Source organism: Taudactylus pleione, unplaced genomic scaffold (genome assembly GCF_031769625.1).
Source record: "Taudactylus pleione unplaced genomic scaffold, aTauple2 ptg000154l, whole genome shotgun sequence".
NCBI lineage: Eukaryota > Metazoa > Chordata > Amphibia > Anura > Myobatrachidae > Taudactylus > Taudactylus pleione.
The window spans coordinates 440,923-463,336 of NW_028284556.1; positions in this window are offsets into that span (position 1 = coordinate 440,923).

A 22,414-nucleotide genomic window follows, 5' to 3' on the forward strand; every position below is an offset into this window, starting at 1 on the left:
CATCGTGGCTCCGCCCCCTCTTCACGATGCCGTTATGTTCGGCATTGTGAAGCAGGGGGCGGGGCCACAATGACGCGATTCAGCGTGAATCGTGTCACCGCCCCCCCCGCTGCGGGGATTTCTAGCTTAATCTTGGGGGTGGTCGGGAGGTCCGCTGGCTGCCGGGAGGCTTGCCTGCCTTTCCGGGGGGCCAGGAGCGGCACCCAAAAATCGGGAGGCTCCCGGCCAAATCGGGAGGGTAGGCAAGCCTGGTCCAGTCCAGTGGTGCTGTGCTGCTGTATTAGTCTGGGGGTAACCTGCTCTGCTGTATCAGTCCAGTCCAGTGGTGCTGTGCTGCTATATCAGTCTGGGGGTGACCTGCTCTGCTGTTTCATTCCAGTCCAGTGGTGCTGTGCTTCTGTATCAGTCTGGGGGTGACCTGTTCTGCTGTATCAGTCCAGTCCAGTGGTGCTGTGCTGCTGTATCAGTCTGGGGGTACCTGCTCTGCTGTATCAGTCAAGTCCAGTGGTGCTGTGCTGCTGTATCAGTCTGGGGGTGACCTGCTCTGCTGTATCAGTCAGTACAGTCCAGTGGTGCTGTCCTGTGCTATATATTCAGACCAAATAATTTTTACAGGGGCTGCCCTGTGTGGTGTAGGGCTACAGTGCTGTGTATTTACTCCAGTCACCAAATAAAAAGGGGAGATTTAATTCATCCAAATAATTTTTGCAGGGGTTATTTAATTCATCCAAATCATTTTACAGGGGCTGCCCTGTGTGGTGTAGGACTACAGTGCTGTGTATACACTCTAGTCTCCAAATAAAAATGGGTGATTTAATTCATTCAAATAAATTTTACAGGGTCTGCCCTTTGTGGTGTGCTGTGTATTCACTCCAGTCTCCAAATAAAAAGGGTTGATTTAATTAATCCAAATAATTTTTACAGGGGATGCCCTGTGTGGTGTAGGGGTACACTGCCCTGTGTATAATCACTCCAAATAAAAAGGGATGATTTAATTCATCCAAATAATTTTTATAGTGGTTATTCACTCCATAAAAATAATGCACTCCATAAAAATAATGGAGGACAAAAATTTGGAGGATAAAATAGGAAAAGGTCTAGAACCACTCCCTCCTAGTGCTGAAGCTGCTGCCACTAGTCATGACATAGACAATGAAATGCCATCAATGTCATTTGCCAAGGCCGATGCCGAATGTCATAGTAGAGGGCATGTAAAATTCAAAATGCCAAAGTTCAGTCAAATGACCCAAAAAAATAAATTTGAATCATCTGAGGAGAAACGTAAACTTGCCAATATGCCATTTACGATACGGAGTGGCAAGGAATGACTAAGGCCCTGGCCTTTGTTCATGACTAGTGGTTCAGCTTCACATGACGATGGAAGCCCTCCTCTTCCTGCTAGAAAAATTAAAAGAGTTAAGCTGGCAAAAACACAGCAAAGAACTGTGAGTTTTAAGAAGATATCACGAATCCCCAAGGAGAGTTGAAGTGTGTTGACAGTTGCGATGCCTGACCTTCCCAACACTGGACGGGAAGAGGTGGCTCCTTCCACCACTTGCATGCCCTCTGCAAGTGCTGGAAGAAGCACCCACAGTCCAGTTGCTGATATTCAAATTGAAGCTGTCACTGTTGACTTCGGTCTGAAATTATTTCTGTCCAAATCCACACAACAACTGTCTTGCCATATGTAGCTTATGCAAAGGTGTAATAAGAAGGGGTAAGGATGTTAACCACCTTGGAACATCTTCCCTTATATGTCACCTGCAGCACATTCATAAAAAGTCACTGTCAAGTTCAGAAACTGTGGCTAAGACCGTAAGCTGTCCAGGGACACCTGTTGTATCCAAGCGCCTGCAAACCACACCAGCAACTCCCTCCTCATCAATTTCCTCCTCAATCAGGATCAGAAGTAGTCCTGTAGGCCATGTCACTGGCATGACTGACTCCTCTCCTATCTGGGATTCCTCCAGAGGATCCTGCATTGCTACGCCTACTGCTGCCGCTGCTGCTGCTGTTGCTGCTGGGTGTCGTTCATCATCCCAGAGAGGAAGTTGGAACACCACTACTTCTTTTTCTAAGCAATTGACTGTCCAACAGTCCTTTGCGAGGAGGATGAAGTATGACAGCAGTCACCCTGTTGCAAAGCGGATAACTGAGGCCTTGACAGCTATGTTGGTGTTAGACGTGCATCCGGTATCCACCATTAGTGCAGTGGGATTTAGACAATTGATGGAGGTAGTGTGTCCAAGGTACCAAATCCCATCTAGATTCCACTTCACTAGTCAGGCAATACCGAGGATGTAGAGCGATGTCAGAAAAAGTGTCCTCAGTGTCATAAAAAATGTGGTTGTACCCAATGTCCACTTAACCACGGACATGTGGACAAGTGGAACAGGGCAGACTAAGGACTATATGACTGTGACAGCCCACTGGGTAGATGCATCACCTTACGCAGCAACAACAGCAGCGTCACCAGTAGCAGCATCTCAGAAACGCTAGCTCGTTCCAAGGTAGGCTACGCTGTGTATCACCGGTTTCTATAAGAGGCACACCGCCAACAACCTCTTAGAGAAACTGAGGGAAATCATCACCCAATGGCTTACCCCTCTTAGACTCTCCTGGGGATTTGTGATATCTGACAACGCCACCTATATTGTGCGGGCATTACATCTGGGCAAAATCCAGCACGTCCCATGTTTTGCACACACAATAAATTTGGTGGTGCAGATTTTTTTTAAAAATGACAGCGGCGTGCAGAAGATGCTTTCAGTGGCCCAAAAAATTTTGGGCCACTTTCGCCATTCAGTGACTGCATGCCAAAGACTGGAGCCCCAGCAAACACTCTTGAACCTGCCTTGCTATCACCTAAAGGAAGAGGTTGTAATGCGGTGGAACTCAATCCTCTATATGCTTCAGAGGATGGAGGAGCAGCAAAAGGCCATTCAAGCCTATACATCCACCTATGACATAGGCAAAGGAGGGGTATGCACCTGACTCAAGTGCAGTGGAGAATGATTTCCATGTTGTGCAAGGTTCTCCAGCCTTTCGAACTTGCCACACGTGAAGACAGTTCAGACACTGCCAGCTTGAGTCAGGTCATTCCCCTCATCAGGCTTTTGCAGAAGCAGCTGGTGAAAGTGAAGGAGGAGCTAAGACGGAGCGATTACGCTTGGTATGTGGGACTTGTGGATGAAGCCCTTCATTCGCTTTGGCAGGATTCAGAGGTGGTCATTCTGTTGAAATCAGACCACTACATTTTGGCCACCATGCTCGATCCTAGATTTAAAGCCTACGTGGTGTCTCTCTTTCTGTCGGACACAAGCCTGCAGAGGTGCAAAGACCTGCTGGTGAAAACACTGTCAGCTTAAGCGGAATGTGACACGGCAACAGCTCCTTCTTCATTTTCTCCCACAACTGGGGCTGCCAGGAAACAACTTAAATATCCTAACCAACCTGCTGGCGGTGATGCAGGGCAGGCAGAACTAATTTGGACATATGGGGTAAATTTATCAATGTGACCACCCACAGCATATGCGAGCGGCCAAAAAGATGGTTGCGATGGTCAAGACGGCTTCCCCGTCGCTAGCTGGGTCTCGCGCATGCGCACGATGGAGCAGCCTCCGTCATGCGCATGCGCACTAGGGCACCATCGACCCGCTTGCGAGCGCTCAGTGCTCGCGAGCGGGTCTGAATCAGGCCCTCAAATCGAATGTTGCAAAACCAGTGATTTTGCCAGATTTACTATTATTCGATTTGTTATGCGATTTGCAAAACAAATTCAATTTGAGTCGATTTTGAACAGTGATTTGCTGTTCGATTTGGCATGTTCATGTACAAATCGAACAGCAAATCACACTTCAAAATGAACTGCAAATCCCTGATAGCATGGAACTGCTTCATGCTTTCACTTTCAGCATGAGCAATTCGTTCTCACACAGATACATGCAGACATCAGTGAGATGCCTGCATGTATCTGACTGTAACAAGCAACCAAATAGTTAAAAGTAAAAAAAAAAAGATGTGAGGTCCCCCCCAAAACAGAACCATCCCCGGACTTTGCAAACCCCGGTCTGGTTGACTAAGTACTGGGAAAAAATTGCTTAGGGTCTCCCTGTACTTAGGGCCTGATTCAGAGCTGAACACTCTGACCAGAGCGCTCGCTCTGAATCAGGGCCCTCCTACCTGTTTTAGGAGCGTCCTTATGGACGCTCGCATAGCTGTGGGTTACCACCCACAGCTTATGCGAGCGTCCATGATGATGGTCGCGATGGTCAAGACCTGGAGTGATTTTGGCTCTATCAGAGCAAAAATCACTCCCACTGACATCACTAGTGATGTCAGTGGGGCCGGCTTCAGACGGAAGGCGTTCCCATGGGAACGCCTCCGTCTGGCAGGCATGCCCCCGGTACGACCACCAAAGGGGGTGTGCTGTCAATCAACATCGACAGCACGCCCCCTTTGGTGCGAGACCCGGAGCGACAGCTTGGCTATCGCAGTCCGGGTCTCGCGCATGCGCACGACGGAGCTCCCTCCGTCGTGCGCATGCGCAGTGGGGCAACATCGACCTGTTTGCGAGCGTCCTTTGACCCCCTTAGTCAACCAGACCTGGGTTTGCAAAGTCCGGGGCTGGTTCTGTTTTGGAGGGGGGGGGACCTCACGTCAATTGTTTAAAACATTTAACTCTTTGTTTATTTTTACAGTCAGATACATGCAGGCATCTCACTGATATCTGCATGTATCTGTGTCAATCCGACCTGCTCATGCTCAAATCGTAAGCATGAAGCAGGTCTATTAATTTGGTGATTTGAAGTTCGATTTGAAGTCCGAGTTTGAGGATGATTTCAAATCGAATGATAGTAAATAAGGGTTTTGTGTGTTGGGCTATGTAAAAGTACCAATTTTTTTTTTTCAAGTCGAGAACTTGGGCCCAGAGAATAGATTGGTGATGACTGGAGTCGGGCAGCACTAGGTTGCATTGCTGTATCTTGTGTGGCTAAGCCTAACACGCACACACACAGAAAATAAATAGACAAATACACTAGTTATTTTTTTCGGGTCCAGAACTTGGCCCAGAGCACAGATTGATGATGACTGCACTAGGGCAGCACTAGGTTGCGTTGACAACTTGCTAGATCTTGTGCGGCTAAGCCTAACATGCACAGACACACATACGATTATTAGAAAAAAAGACAATTGATTTTATTTTTTTTTCAGCTCCAGAACTTGGGCCCAGAGCACAGATTGATCACGACTGGAGTCGGGCAGCACTAGGTGGCAACTTGCGATGCTGGCTGGATCTTGTGCGGTACTGCGGTTAAGCCTAACACGCACGCACACAGAAAAATATAAAAGACACTTTGATTGATTTTCTTTTTTTTTAGGACAACTGGAGTCGGGCAGCACTAGGTTGCAACACGTTGCTGGCTGGATCTTGTTCGGTACTGTGGTTAAACCTAACACGCACACACACACACACAGAAAAATATAAAAGACAATTTGATTGATTTTTTTTTTTTAGCACAACTGGAGTCAGGCAGCACTAGGTTGCAACTTGAGTTGCTGGCTGGATCTTGTGCGGTACTGCGGTTAAGCCTAACACGCACGCACACACAGAAAAATATAAAAGACACTTTGATTGTTTTGTTTTTTGACTATATATTTTTTTTTTTAGTCCAGAACTTGGGCCCAGATGGACACAGCACCAGCCCAGATGTATCTGCAGTTCTGCACTAGCCCAGATGGACACAGCAGACAGCAAAGCACCAGCCCAGAATGTATCAGCAGCACCAGCCCAGGACACAGCATACAGCACAGACAGCCCAGATGGATCAGCAACAGCCCAGATGGAAACAGCAGACAGCACAGTGACAGCACCAGCCCAGAATGGATCAGCAGTCACCAGCACAGGACACAGCAGACAGCACCAGCACCTCTCCCAGCCCTACACTACCCACCCTCCCTGTTCAGCCTCCACAGCCGGAGTGAAATGGTATCCGTCGCATGGTCCCTTATATATTACATTGATCATAGAGACGAAAGCTTGCGAACCGCGACATTTCTATGGTTTTGCCTCGGGTTCGAGATCCGAGTCAGGCGGGAAACTCCGAGCCTGCTTCGATCCAACTCGGATCTGCTAAATTTGGGTGGGTTGGGATCTCTGGATTCCAAACCCGCTCATCTCTAGTGTTAACATGTACTGTATATTACAATGAAGATTTTTCATTTGATGATGCACAGACATGGTCAGTGACAATATACAATAATGCAGGCTTAAACTACAATATTCCACCCCAGGTACTGTAATCCTACTGTGGGTGGAATGTAGAGTACAGTCAATGGAAGTTAATAAAATAGCACTTGATGCCTACTGTATTGTGCACTCTGATTTTACTTTTTTACTTCTGTATTAGTGTACAGTACCTAATCCACAGTGTGCACTTTGTGTGTTAAGCACCCTGAGCCCTGCTGGAGGACAGAGTGCTACAATACTGTATATAAAATAAAAATTATTAAAATTATTATGACTGTACAGAAATCCTTGCCGCCGAAACTCTGCCATTGGCTGACAAGGAAGTGCATTTTTCAAATACACCATTCAGTGAGCAGAGTTTCGGTGGCAAGGAATTCTTTTGTCTCTGGTAGCATAAAAGGTAGTGTCTCAGACCAGCCTAGCTATCCAGACTGTGAATCTGCTCGGATCCTCTCTTCGGCACGTATCATCAGTGTAACACCCCACTAAGGGCCCGATTCAGACCCACTCGCGAGCGGATGTCCGCTCGCAAGTGGGTCGATGTTATGGACTGAGCATGCGCACGACGGAGGGAGCTCCGTCGTGCGCATGCGCCAGACGCGACGAGCAAAGGAAAGTCCTTCGCTCGTTGTGTCCGATCAAAGGGGGCGTGCTGTCAATGTTGATTGACAGCACGCCCCCTTTGGTGGGCGTGCCGGGGGCATGCCTCCCTGACGGGGGCGTTCCCACGGGAACGCCTCCCGTCAGAAGCCGGCCCACTGACATCACTAGTGATGTCAGTGGGAGTGATTTTGGCTCTGATAGAGCCAAAATCACTCCGGAGCTTGCGGTTGAAAACCTCAACCGCAGGCTCCGGCTCGCAAATTCGATGGTCGCGATGGTCTCGACCATCGCGACCATCACAATGCACGCTCGTATAGCCTGTGGGTGGTGACCCACAGCTATACGAGCGTCCAGGAGGACGCTCCATGAAAATGGAGCCCGGCCCTCATTCAGAGCGTGCGCTCTGCTCAGAGCGTACGGCTCTGAATGAGGGCCCAAGTGTCTACTGTTCTCGGAGTGTTGTGGTCAGTTAGGGTGCTTCCTTACCAAGTACTCTGTCTCTGGATCACCTTGGGATCTTCTGGAAGGTTACCAAATAGATACAGGCAATAATGGGCAAAAGGATGTTGTATTTATTCAACAAGATCAATTCAATATAGGGATGACTCCTACATAAGCAATTCAAACAACAATGCACAATGCAATGTATCTCTTATACTGTAAGACAGAAAAGTACACTGGTATCCAGAAATTTTATTATAACTGGAACTCTGGAATCACAGATCCAACTACCGGAAGAAGGGTTAAGCAATAAATATGCAAACAGGAAAAATATAAATATGCAATATAAATAATAGATAAAATATTTCCCTCTATTATTTTGTGCACAAGATCAATAATGGTTTCTCGTTACTTCTGCATGCAAGAGAGTGTCTGGGTAATACCCAGTGTTTGCAAACGTTGCCCGGGATACTTGTACTCAATAGTAATTGCAGGCTAGCAGGACAGTAAAATGAAATAAACCTTAGTTCATATAAAGGATAAAGTAAGTGTATCCTGTCATTGTATTATCCTTCATTTGGAATTACTGCTGACAGATAGCTGAATTACCGGCTAGACTGTAAACGATGCAGTTAGTTTTTAAGATGCAATTCTTTTGTGTTGCTATTCTGGCTATACTCCTTTGATAGCTTTAGCAGTATAATAACTTCACTACCCCAACATAGACATTGCAGGGTCACTGGTATCACAAATAGAGGAGTTTACTACTGTTTTCTGGAGAGTTATACTGCAGTATAATGCTTTAAATCTCAACTGTCTCCTTAAATTAAGATACCGGCATCGGCCTATAGTGGATTGTTAAACTGCGTATTAACTGCCAACCCTTATCATTTGTTTTGAAGAATGTACTCCCTGAACAGCTGATAACAGAATCTCTGCCGACTACATCTAGGGAGTTGGCTGATGTGTTGCACCTCAACTACTAGTTATGTCAGTCCCTGGACACTGTATTGGAGGAATGGATGCTTCACATAAGGGATGACTTTAGTACTCACAAGTCCAACCACGTCCTGGGGAATCTGCACCTCAGGGCTCTAATTTCACCAGCTGATCACTGACTGGATGATCCGATCTCTGCCACAGCTCCGCCCAAATCTGCCTCTCAGAGTCCACCCCGGGCGAGCCCTTAACTGGAGAAGACCTGCCTCTGCCCTTAACTTCCTCTGGCTTGTCTTCCTGAGGGGCCAGACAGTCCGTTGAGACGCTCCACCTGAATGATGCTCCACTGCTCCGCCTCCTATATGCACTGATGACAGGAAGCAGGGGGATCAGGTGACTCTGTGCTCTGCTGCGGTGATGTCCCGAGTGCCGGACATCACTGCCGGGATCTGCCGTGACTACGACCACTGCCGGGCTCTGAGGTAAAAGTCCCTTAGCACAGGGAACGCCTACCAGCTGACTGCCTCTGGTCCTTTCTAGTGCTCCGGACTGCGCCTCAAGGCCATTGCCGTGTTGGACAGAAATCCACGCTCTCCCCATGAGGTAGGAGAGACACAGCATGGAGGTGTCCTTTTCTCAAACTGCCTCCGGCACACAACACACCAACGGACTGTTACTGGGCCTTTTTATCACTAGCGGTCGCGTGCGGGCCCCTTCCCACACGCACTGCTTCTCTTCACTTGACCACCTATATCTCTGTATGGGAACAGTTTTCCCTATCCTGCAGCCGCAATGACCTGTCCCTGGCTGCGTGTCTGTTATTAGCCATAGCCCAGTGCTGGCAGCCCGATCCAAGTTCTCCTTTGTGAGGGGTCAAAACATATATATATATATATATATATATATATACTGGCAGTTTTACTGCCCTACTATACATGATATACATACAAAAATATGACTGGCACTTTTCTAAGTCCAAAGGGGTACACCCTATACACTTTGGGGGTATCACACCAGTACGAACCCTTGAGATACTATCTTCAACTTTGCTTGTCTTCTAAGACACCTTTGTTGCTGATTATTACAGTGATCTACAACTGCAACTTTTTGCCTGGCTTCTGAGTTACTGTTGTTGCTTTACCCTGAACTTCTACAGCCGTTTCCTACAATATCATCCCGTTGGTACTGTAAGTAATTTGCTATGGTTCACGGTCATTTTGCTATGTTTGCTGATGTATATGCTTATTTGTGTATCACGGCCATCTTGTCCTCGCAGCCATCTTCTGAATGCTCGGCGGCCAATCTTGTTTTTGTCGCTCGCAATATTGCAGTGTCTGACTCAATTACTTGCATCTGTTTTGCTATGTCCCTTCCATAGATGCTTATTTGTGTATCAAGTATTAATTTAGTTCACATATTGTACTTGGCCTCCAGCAGCCATCTTCTCGCAATATTGCTGTGTCTGACTCAATTACTCACCTCTGTGCTGCTATGTCCCTTCTATAGATGCTTATTTGCATATCAAGTTTTAATCTAGTTTACATACTGTTCTTAGCCTCCCGCAACCATCTTGTCCTCGCGGCCATCTTGTGTATGCTCGGCGGCCAATCTTGTTATTGCAGTGTGTGAATCAATTACTCGCCTCTGTGCTGCTATAATTGTCCCCTCGATAGACACATATTTGCGGATCGAGTTTGCATCGAGCAGGCCATATTTCACATGTTCCCCCTATTCATCTGCTGGTGTAAATATCCCTATACAATATGTGTGGTCATTCACAGGACTTAGGGGTCTATTTACTAAGCAGTGTTAGGAGACAAAGTGAAATGAGATAAGGTCCCAGCCAATCAGTTCCCGACTGTCATTTTTCAAACACAGCCTGTGACATGGCAGTTAGGAACTGATTGGCTAGTACATTAGCTCATTTCACTTTATCTCCTAACACTGCTTAGTAAATAGACCCCTAAAACTTTTGCATTAGCAGGTATATCATATACTGTAATAATGTGAGGAAATGTAATGTGTAATACTTTTTAGCCTTTATTTTTAGCCCAGGTCCATACTGTATGCTTGTATAATATAAAGTGGGGGAAAAAAGTATTTGGACAGCCACCTATTGTGCAAGTTGTTGCACTTTAAAAGATGAGAGAGATCTGTAATTTCCATCATAGGTACACTTTAACTGTGAGAGACAGAATCAGAACAAAAAATTCCGGAAATCACATTGTATGATTTTTAAACAATTTATTTGTATATTCTTTCAGAAAAAAAAATATTTGGACAATCAAAAAGTTTAACTCAATACTTTGTAAAGTAACCTTGGTTGGCAGTTACAGAGGTCAACCATTTCCTGTAGTTCTTGACCAGGTTTGCACATACTGCAGCAGGTATTTTGGCCCATTCTTCAATGCAGATCTTCTCTAGATGTGTCATGTTTTGTGGCTGTTGCCGGGCAACACGGACTTTCAACTCCTTCCACAGATTTTCTATTGGGTTGAGGTCTGGAGACTGGCTAGGCCAATCCAGGACCTTGAACTGCTTCTTACGGAGCCACACCTTAGTTGCCCAGGCAGTGTGTTTGGGGTCATTGTCATGCTGGAAGACCCAGCCACGTTACTGAGGGAAGGAGGTTTTTTCCCCAAAATGTCACGATACATGGCCCCATTCATCCTCTCCATAATACGGATCAGTTGTCCTGTCCCCTTTGCAGAAAAGCATCCCCAAAGCAAGATGTTTCCACCCCCATGCTTCACAGTGGGTATGGTGTTTTTGGGATGCCACTCATCATTCTTCTCCCTCCAAACACGGCATGTGGAATTTATACCAGAAAGTTCTATTTTGGTCTCATCTGACCACATGACATTCTCCCAATCCTCTGGATCATCCAGATGGTCACAAGCAAACTTTAGACGGGCCTGGACATGTGCTGGCTCGAGCAGGGGGACCTTTCAGGTGCTGCAGGATTTGAATCCATGACGGCGTAGTGTGTTACTAATGGTAACCTTTGTGACTGTGGTCCCATCTCTCTTGAGGTCATTGACCAAGTCCCCCTGTGTAGTTCTGGGCTGATCCCTCACCGTTCTCAAGATCATTGATACCCCATGAGGTGAGATCTTGCATGGAGCCCCTGGTCAAGGGAGATTGTCAGTGATCTTGCATTTCTTCCATTTTTTAACAATTGCGCCAACAGTTGATCTCTTCTCACCAAGCTGCTTGCCTATTGTCGAGTAGCTCATCCCACCCTTGTGCAGATCTACAATTTTGTCCCTGGTGTCCTTAGACAGCTCTCTGGTCTTGGCCATGGTGGAGAGGTTGCAGTCTGACTGTTTGAGGGTGTGGACTGGTGTCTTTTATACAGTTACCAGTTCAAACAGGTGCCATTAATACAGGTAACGAGTGGAGGATAGATGAGTTTCCAAAAGAAGAAGTAACAGGTCTGTGAAAGCCAGAATTCTTGCTGGTTGGTAGGTGTCCAAATATTTATTTTCTGCAAGAATATACAAATAAATTGTTTAAAAATTATACAATCTGATTTCCGGAATTTTTTGTTCTGATCTGTCTCTCACAGTTAAAGTGTACCTTTGATGGAAATTACAGACCTCTCTCATCTTTTAAAGTGCAACAACTTGTACAATCAGTGGCTGTCCAAATACTTTTTTGCCCCACTATATGTTATTCTGACCTATCCAGACAGGAAGAAACTAAGCAATGTAACCTCTTACAGTAAAAGCACCTCATGGGTTATATTCCACCACTACTGGGGACACTCAGGACTTAATCCAATTAATTACACTGTCCTAGTTCCTTCGATTTGCCTCCCTTGTTCATCTCTGAACTTTGGTAGTCAGCACAGAGCCAAGACAGCATGTGTTCACCAGGGAAATGTTATCTGGGGGAGGTATAGTAGGAGGGAGGAACAGGATAAGGGAACCACACTAATCAGGACTTAAGCTAATTACCCTGTAATTATTCTATTTGTCTACCTTTGTTCATTCCTATAGACATTGGTAGTGAGCATGGAGCCAAGAAAGCATGTGTTCATCAGGGAATTTATATTGAGGGGTCTATTTACTAAGCAGTGTTAGGAGATAGAGTGAAAAGAGATAAGGTACCAGACAAGCAGCTCCCAACTGCCATGTCACAGGCTGTGTTTGAAAAATTACAGTTGGGAGCTGATTGTCTGGTACCTTATCTTTTTTCACTCTGTCACCTGACACTGCTTAGTATATATATATATATATATATATATATATATATATATATATATATATACAGTCAGGTGCATAAATATTGGGACATTGACAAAATTTTCATATTTTGGCCTCTATTCACTACCACAATGGCTTTGAAATGAAACAAACAAGATGTGCTTTAACTGCAGACTTTCAGATTTAATTTGAGGGTAATTACATCCAAATCAGGTGAACGGTGTAGGAATTACAACAGTTTCTATATGTGCCTCCCACTTTTTAAGGGGCCAAAAGTAATGGGACAAACTAAACAATCCTAAATCTAACTTTTACTTTTTAATACTTTGTTGCAAATCCTTTGCAGGCAATTACAGCCTGAAGTCTGGAACGCATAGACATCACCAGACGCTGGGTTTCATCCCTGGTGATGCTCTGCCAGGCCTCTACTGCAAATGTCTTCAGTTCCTGCTTGTTCTTGGGGCATTTTCCCTTCAGTTTTGTCTTCATCAAGTGAAATGCATGCTCAATCGGATTCAGGTCAGGGGATTGACTTGGCCATTGCATAACATTCCACTTTTTAGCCTTAAAAAACTCTTTGGTTGCTTTTGCAGTATACTTCGGGTCATTGTCCATCTGCACTGTGAAGCACCGTCCAATGACTTCTGAAGCATTTGACTGAATATGAGCATATAGTATTGCCCAATATTTATGCACCTGATTGTATATATGTACTGTATATTAATGAATACATATTTACTGTAAAAAAGCACTCAAAACAGTCTTTAAACTAAAACTTAAAGGCCCTCATTCAGAGCCGCTCGTTAACAGCAGTACGCTCGTTGCGTTCCGATGTTGTGACACCGCGCATGCGCTGGTGTAACACTGCGCATGTGCGTACGGCAGATAGCGAGTTTTTTTTCACTCGTTCGGCAAATTGCGAACAGGAAGTGACATGTCAAATGTGATTGACAGAACAGGCCGTTTTTGGGCGGTGACGGGGGTGATGGGAAAACGCAGGCGTGGCGAGGCGTTTTTGGGGCGTACATAAATTAGCTCATGCGAACTTCCAATGTGTTCGTACCAACTCATACGTCACTGGCTGATCCTCTTTCCGTTCAAACTGCTCGCACAGCTTAGGGTCTGGATTACTCGTCCACAATGGCGATGGCCTTGTCCTTTTGCCCGGGCCTCCACGATGTTTCATCGATTTATCACGGCTTGTCAGATAAACAATCAACTTTGGTTTGAAAACCAGCTTGTTTTTTTTTTTCACTTTGTAATAGCACAAAACCGTACACAGCTGAAATTCTCGGCTGCTAATTTCAGGATTACACAATCAATTAGCGTTTTTTGGTACTAATGTATTTTACAATTTGGTTAGTATTTTTGCATTTTGTAACAATATTGTAATCATCTTTGTGTGTATTGTAACCTTTTGCATTGGTCTGTTTTTTTTTTAACATTTATTCCAAAGTGTTTTTTAAAGTAACATTTTGTTTTAACCCTTGATTTTTTGAAAGTCCCAAACTCAGATTTCGTTTTTCCCTTGTGGGACAGAATGAACTATAAAACAATTGTCAATTAATGTCACAATACAGTTGAGAACAATTTGTAGGTTTTATTTGCCAAACACATTTTTAAACAAATCATGTGCATTGTCACTTACATTTTTGGGGTCCTTGTTAGCCACTAATATTTGACACATATTTTTGGTTTAAATGATATTTTTGGCACAAAAACTAAAAAAATATTAGGAAGTTTTGGCCAGAAAGGAATATGGGGCAAGCACAGAAGGTGTGTGGGCAAAGTAGCCAGTGCTGTCATTGTTTCTTTCCCCGTTTGGCTGGGGTAGGGTGGGTGCCAGACCGGCTCCGGGATGTCCTCTGGCTGGCCTGTCCAGAGGCAGATGTTGTGGCCTCTGGACTAGGCACAGGGCTAGGCACATTTGGAGGAATGGCTGTTGTTGTGCCAGAGGTGGAGGATCCTGATGTTCCGGCAGGAAGGGAGGTCGGCTCCACCATGTGCTGGCAAACGAGCTGCTCCAGGGCATTGGCGATTCAGATGTTGGCCCTGGTATTTTCAGCCAGGGCCTGACCAATGGTCACGTTGGCCGCCGCATTTTGCTCCAGGGCCTCAGCCACCCATAGCAGACTGGCATCCATCCTCTGCAGAATCTCCGTATGGGAATCCGATTTAAAATTGAGTTCTGTGAGGAGTGCCACTGCCTGCGAGGGGGATTGGCCAGGGCTGGCTTCTGCTGGATGTACTGGTTCCTCCCCTGCAGAGCCAGCAGAAATTCTGCGGCCAAGGCTCCCTTCTGGAGCAGACTCATCCGCCTGTGTCTCTGTGCGAAAAAAGAGAAAAGAGGAACATTACAATCTACATATTGTCACATTAACATTTCAGAGTTGGTTACATCACAACATTTACCTGGGACAACATGAGGAGCCGCAAAGTCTGGCATGTCCGTATCCATGTTGGACACGCCAAACACCTCCACATCCTGCACACACCCCTGTGCCAGCTCTTCCAAATCATTAAACTCCAATGACACAGGGGTGGGACCCCTACCTGTCCCCCTTGCATGCCTAGCCCTGTCAGCCATTTTTTGTTTCAGGCGATATTTGAAGTCTTGCCATCTGTGGGTGAAAAAGTAGCCATTATTCCTGCATTATTTCAATTTTTTTTGTTTGGGGGGTCAAGTTTTTACTTACCGCCGTTTGACATCCTGGGCTAGACGGACATAATCACCCACCCTATTGACAGCACTGGCTATCTCCTCCCACATTCTCCACTTCTGGCTTACGCCCATATTCCTGTCTGCCTGTGGCAGGATGTCCACACACTTCTGAACCAAAACCTCCATCTCCTTTCTTGTGAATTGTGGCTGCCTTTTCTTTTTCCCTGCTTTGCCCGGAATACTGGCCCAGCAGCCTCTTCCATGTCATCCTCCACACCTATTTTCAGAAAAATTGAGAAATTGTAGCGTGCAAACTTTCACTATATTCTGTCTCAAAATAATCCTTGTTTGGAAATGCCTGAAAAACTTACCGGCCGCCTCTTGGCCATTGTTGGGCTGGTCTGTAGCCATTTCTTATACCAAAACAAGAAATACACCAGACCGTTTTTTTTTGGTCGTGACGTATTTATACATGCGTCCTTATTATTCGGCCGCATCATTGATTGTGCGTTCCTATGATCCCTCCTTAATTTGAGCGGGAAAATAAACACTATTTATGGCTTTGGCTGTCTCGAGTCTAGGTGGTGGGTGTTGGTTGTTGGAGGTTACGTTGGTCGGAGTGGATTGTTGGCGGGAATTGTATTTGGCGGTGTTTGGCATTTTTTTTTGTGCGTTTTTTTGGAGTTTATCTTTCCGTTCGCTTTTTTTGTGTGGTTCTTTTATTTGTGGTGTATTTTTTTGGTAAGTTTTTTGCCGTCTTCCTTTTGTTCAATTTGGCTATCCTTCTTTTTTTTTTATTTTGTTCTCTAATTTTTGCACAATTATCCTTTTGTAGGTTTCTTTTGGCTCTGCCCCAATGACCTTTTTGTCCGGTGACTTATTTATCCTGTATTGGTAAGTTTGGATTTTCACTTGTTTGTTAAATGTTCATGTAATTTTTTTCGCAACTTTTGTGCAACTTACAGTTTTTACCTTTGGTTTTGTGTTTCCTAAATGTCAGAACTAATTAGCGCATTTTTGTCTGCTTATCTTATGTATTGTAATTGTGAACTAATTAGTGCATTTTTGTCTGCTTATTTTCTGCATTGTAATTGCGAACTAATTAGCGCATTTTTGTCTGCTTATTTTCTGTAGTTAAATTGGGTGATATTTACCGTTAGCAAACTTGTTTGCTTTTTGGGCCCCAAATTGTGGAAGTCTGCGCACTGTCATTTTGCTCTTTGGAGAAATGTGTGTTTATCCCCTTTTATGTTTTGTCTTTTACCAAATTAAGAATCCTAAATGGCCACCCAACATTTTTACCTTGTTCGGGTATTTTGTTTTTTAGGCTTTGTAGACAATGACAATACCCCGGCATGTAAGCATCATTGGATTGTATCGTAAAGATAAGTATTTTACATTTTTGGGGGGGCAAACAAACCTTACATTCAAATCTTGCCATTTCAGGTTGATCTTGGTCGGATTGTTGTGGCCATGCTCCCGGAAGCTGACCAACCTCAATCTCGTCCCAGGTGTAGGCATCATAGGCGTGCAAGGCCCCAGATATATAGAACATGTGTCACCCTTTTTGGAATTCCCGATGATGAGGTTTTAAGACGATACTGTCTTACTCCCCAAATCATCATAGACACTATCTCATTAACAGAGAGTGATCTTGAGCAGCAAATTGTCAGTCCTACAGCAATACCACCACTTACGCAATTAATGGCGGTGTTACATTTCTGTGCCTCAGGATCCTTTCAAACCACAGTGGGAATAGTTGTGGGAATCTCCCAATCCTCCTTTTCCAGGATCCTGAGGGCAGTGATGGAGGCACTTTTCAAGCACCTCCATCATTTTATTAAAATGCCATTGGATATGGGTGACCTTAGTGTGGCCAAGGCAAATTTTTACCAAATAGCTGGCTTCCCACACATCATAGGGGTTGTGGATGGTACTCACATACCACTACAGCCTCCAGCACGGCTGGAGGCCATTTTTAGGAACCGCAAACACTATCACTCCCTGAATGTAATGGTGGTATGTGATGCCTCCCTCCAGATCCTGTCCCTGAATGCAAAATTACCCGGGAGTGCACATGACTCATTCGTCATCCGGCAATCAGGGATATGGCAAAAATTAGACAACCTACAAGCTGGTGATGCATGGCTTCTGGGTAAGTGGAGACCTTTAGTACATAACAATGTTAAGCTTGATACACAGTGATCCTGATGTTGTCACTTCTTTTTCACAGGAGACAGTGGCTACCCTTGCACGCCCTGGCTGCTCACTCCTTCTTTGGCTCCCACACCTGGGCCACAAAGTAATTTTAATTCCGCACTTACAGCCACCAGGCATGTGGTGGAGCGCTGTATCAGCCTTTTAAAAGGCCGATTCAGATGCCTCCACCGCTCTTGTGGCGAGCTCATGTATTTGCCGGATATGGTTTCGAAAATTGTGGTCCTGTGTGGGATATTTCACAACATCGTCATAAGGAATGGTGTCCCAATGCAGCCAGAGGATGCCTTGCCTGAGGATGGCCCCCCCGAGGTTGGTCGGAGGTCAGTATGTGGGGGGGCCATACGCGATGATGTGGTGGCCAGATATTTTAGGTAATTATTGGCACAAAAGAAGTTCTTTGACACAATGTGGTAAGGATTTTTGGCGACCATCTAATTAATTTGTTTATTCTTTCCCATCTTCTGTTTGATTTCATAATCTTTTGGACTGAAACAATGACTACTTACTGCTACCCAAAACAAACCTTCATGGGGACACATTATATATTCTGGACCCAATATTGCAACGCCACATTTGTGGAATCATGTTGGCATGCTCATTCGTCAACCAGTTCTTGATTTTTCTTTAATTTTTTTTTATGGTGTTTGATGGTTTTTACATTTTGTTATCACTGTGTGTATTGTTTGTGAGCCAACACTTTGGTTTTTAATTTATGTGGTGAATAAAATTTTTGATTTTGTAACTCCCTAAATTTTCTTGTACATTGCAAGCAAGTGTAACCAGGTTCACCCACGTTAAATTTGCTTAAGGGTTAATCCTGTATTGTCGCAATTTGCACAATATTTAACTATGCTTTCTGGGTCCAAACCAACACCAAAAGGTATTATGTAGAATCAGTATGCTTTGGAATCTCGGTCTAAGCAGGTTTCCCCCAAAATTGGAACATGTAAAATGTAAAAAGTGAAAAAATGTAAACCCAAAAAATGCGCCCATACGATTGTTAGTGTTAGCTGTTTCATGTGCCTGTTTTCAAAAAATCAACAACACACAATCTTAGTGACATTAGTTGCAAATACTTGCTGCAAGAGTCTACTTATGTAAGTGTAAACAATCTAAGATTTGGAGACAAGGAATGAGACTGAACTCAAAATGTAACTTTTTAATTAGGAAAAGTAATTTGCCTAGATAAAAAAAAAATTATGGACGCAGGATCCCTGCCATATGATCCAGGACCACCAGCAGGCCGATCACGTGGCCCCGCATCACTTGTACGCACCCGGCTAGGTCCACCAAATGCCCCTGGTCCTCTGTGGGTTAGAAAATTGTGGGGCTTACTACATAATTTAAGAATCTCCCAAAAAACACAAGCAAAAGAGAGCTATCCAAAAATGACAATAGTGTGACCAAAAGCACATTTTGAACAAAACCCAGAAGGCCCAAAAAATGGACACACCAAAAAACAAAAAACAAAAACAAAAAAAAAAAACCAGGCAGACAAGTTTGACTGTTTTGCCATGTGGGATATGTGTATGGGGAAATCAGCAGTAATATGTAAAAACAAATAGATATATAACACAACTTTTGGCAAAACAAAAAAAGGAAAAGGCACAGACACAGGATTAGATCAACACATTTTCAACAACAAAAAAGGATAAAAGGGAAACATACCGTTCTGAATGATGGCTGGCACAGAAACAACTCCCTCATCCTCCTCGGAGGTGGCCAAATTTCCAAAGGAGGTGGGAGGGGTGATGACCGATTCCGGCGATGGGGTGGTCAAGAGAGGGGTGGTTTGAGGGGAGGGGGAATTGGGATGGAGGGGAAGTAGCACAGAGGGATGGGCGACAGGGTCTGGGCAGGCAGGGGAGCAGGCGGAATTTTGGGTATTTTGGGGAGAGGATGTTTGGCTGGGGATTGGGGAGAGGGGACGAGAGCGCCATCTTTGACGGCGATGACGCCGTAGTCTTTGCTCTGCCCCTAAATGATGGAAAACAAATTGAGGTTAGCTTAGAACATCACCTTGTTAAACGCTAATTGTTGAAGACAAAAAAATGAAAACATGCACATGCAGATATGAGTACAAAGAATAAACAGGCCATACATGAAAACATGCACATGCAGATATGAGTACAAAGAATAAACAGGCCATACATGAAAACATGCACATGCAGATATGAGTACAAAGAATAAACAGGCCATACATGAAAACATGCACATGCAGATATAAGTACAAAGAATAAACAGGCCATACATGAAAACATGCACATGCAGATATGAGTACAAAGAATAAACAGGCCATACATGAAAACATGCACATGCAGATATGAGTACAAAGAATAAACAGGCCATACAAGAAAACATGCACACGCAGTTAGGACCACAAAGATAAACATGAAAAACAAAGAAAAATAAACTTACTTTCCGCTATCTGCATGCGAAAGCATGCCAGCAAGCGGGGCGTCCGCCGTTGAAGGTCGGACCACCTGCGCTCCAGCTGGCCGATCTGGCAGCGTGAGCCGAAGGAACGCAGGCGGCCACGTACCTCCGCATATGCAGAACGCTTTTCACGATTGGTGATGGGGGAGGCTGGCTGGTGATCCGCCTGTCCATCACCTCTGTTAATACCAGGAGCTCGCGCTTGGTGAATGCAGAGGCTCTCATGATGGCAATGGGGTATTTTTAATAAAACAGTTTTAATAAAGACCAGAAATTAATTTTGATTGGCTAATGTATTTGGGTAATTAACAGGACCAATTCTATTGGTTAGTGTATGAGTCATGTGTTCGACAGGGCCAAAAATCTATTGAGAGTTATGATAGGCTTGATGCAGTGACATGCGTAAGCTAATTTAAATAAAGAAATGAACCCAGTAAAATATGCGTGGGTAAAAAAACAGAAAACAAATGGATAATTGGCTCAAACATGTATTTTGACAAATAAAAGCGAATGTTTAAGCCGTACGTATTCTGCGGGTAAACACAAACACGGACAAGAGTAAAGTTTATTGCATGTCAAAAAAAACCAAAAAACACTTGTGACGAGCAATTAAGCTCATTGATATATTGATTGCCATGATACGATTGAGGGAGGTAGGCCGAATAAACGAGCAGGTAATCGGAATCTGACAGGCCCACTTCCGGTTTGTACTTGTGCGTGCGTTCCCTGCAGGCCACATTGGGGATGTACGCTCGCTATTTGGCTCCCTTGTTAGGTAGAGGAGGGGTCAGTAGTCTTTGGGGTGGATTTTTGGGTGCGTTCGAAATTACGTGTGAGCACTTACATTTACTTATTTCGGCGCGTAGGCCGAACGTACGATCGGCCATTTGCGTCCGGCTCTGAATCAGGCCCAAAATATCTTATTAAAAGTAAATTTTGGCCTGTCATACTGTAGTTAATGAGTGGTACAGCAACTGAGTTCTTGATTAAAAATAGCCCTGCTCCTTTAATACAAAAAATAGCAATAAACCTGTTTTTATCCTGCATTTGAAGCACAGGTTTATTTGATGGTCCCACTTTGTACCCCATTTTTCACATAGACAATGAATTTACTGGTATACAGTAGCACTTTTACCCAGTGATTTGCAGATTTGCAGATTGACACAGGCATTTATTTTGTGTGAAAGGGTCAACCCAGGTCGCAATTACCAGGTCTCCGACCCTGGTTAAATGTAAGGTCTAAGTGACCCTTTTACACAGTAAAAATCTCTGTGTTCATCAGCAAATTACTGTACCAGGTACAGTAAAGTGCTTTACCTTCTAATTTGCTTTTCTGTGTGAAAGGGGTATTACTGTAGTTGTATAGAGTAGTGGCACATTCTTGAAAGTACAGTACATACAGTATGAGTACTGTCATTGTTTACAGTGCTGTAATGTGAAAAATGTATATTTCCACTATTTTGCTTAATACTGTATTTACAGTGTCTTTATACTTGTGTATTTCAGAGTGCACTGAACAGTGAAAATTGTGAAAAATAGAACTTTTTACAATGGTGCCTCATCTTGCCCACCTCTACTGAGCAAGAGGCTGAGTGCAGTAGTGCCACAATGGTCTACAACAAAACCTTCCAAGAAGAAAGCAGGGAAGGAAAATGTACCTGTACCTGTCAAGGCAAGGAAGAATGCAAAGGAAAAGTGCGTGTCTTTGCTTCTGGACATAGGAGATAATGGACCAATGAACATGGAGCAACCAATGAACATGGAGACCCAGGAGGAAAGGCCAGTGATCGATGCACCAAATCTACTGAATGAAGAACTGGACACCTTGGAGTGGCGCAAGTGTGAAAATTCAACTGCATAGTAATACAGATAACTGGGCATGCGCAGTGCAATAATCTTCCATACGCCATGGCATAGCGCTACATGGTGTATGGCTTGGCTCCACTGGGCATGTGCCATAGATCCCATTGTAACCTCACCACTGGGCATGTGCCCGAAATCCCTTTGCAATCCCTCCACTGGGCATGCACCAGAGATCCCATTTGTAACCCCTCAGAGCTGGCTGACAGCCATGACAGCGCCAACTGTGCAGACATTGATGCAAGTTTGCACTTTAAATGCTCAATCAGTTTGTAATACAGAGACCTCTGTCTGAAACAGAGCTCAATCACTACCAGTTACTGAACTCATGAAATCACTATTGTGTCCAAGTCTGAGACAGCATCAACATTGATGCAAGTTTGCACTTTTAAACGCACAAGCAATTTGTAATATAGAGACCTCTCTCTGGGACAGGGCAGAGAGTGGCACAAGTGTGAAAATTCAACCGCATAGTAATACAGACAACTGGGCAAGTGCAGTGCAATGATCTTCCATATGCCATGGCATAGCGCTACCACAAGTTTGCACAGTCAGTACAGTATGTACAGTAATACAGACAACTGGGCATGCACAGTGCTATGAGACTCAATGCGCCACAGCATACAGCGCGACTAGCAATGCGCTACATGTCATATGGAGCCACAAACTACAGTAGCTGGGCACATCTGCATATACAGTATAATGTATTGAGTTTAGTAGAGGTTGGATAACAATACTGAACTACTATAGTGAAGACTTAAAATAAATAAAAAAAATTATCAAGGTCAGGCTGAC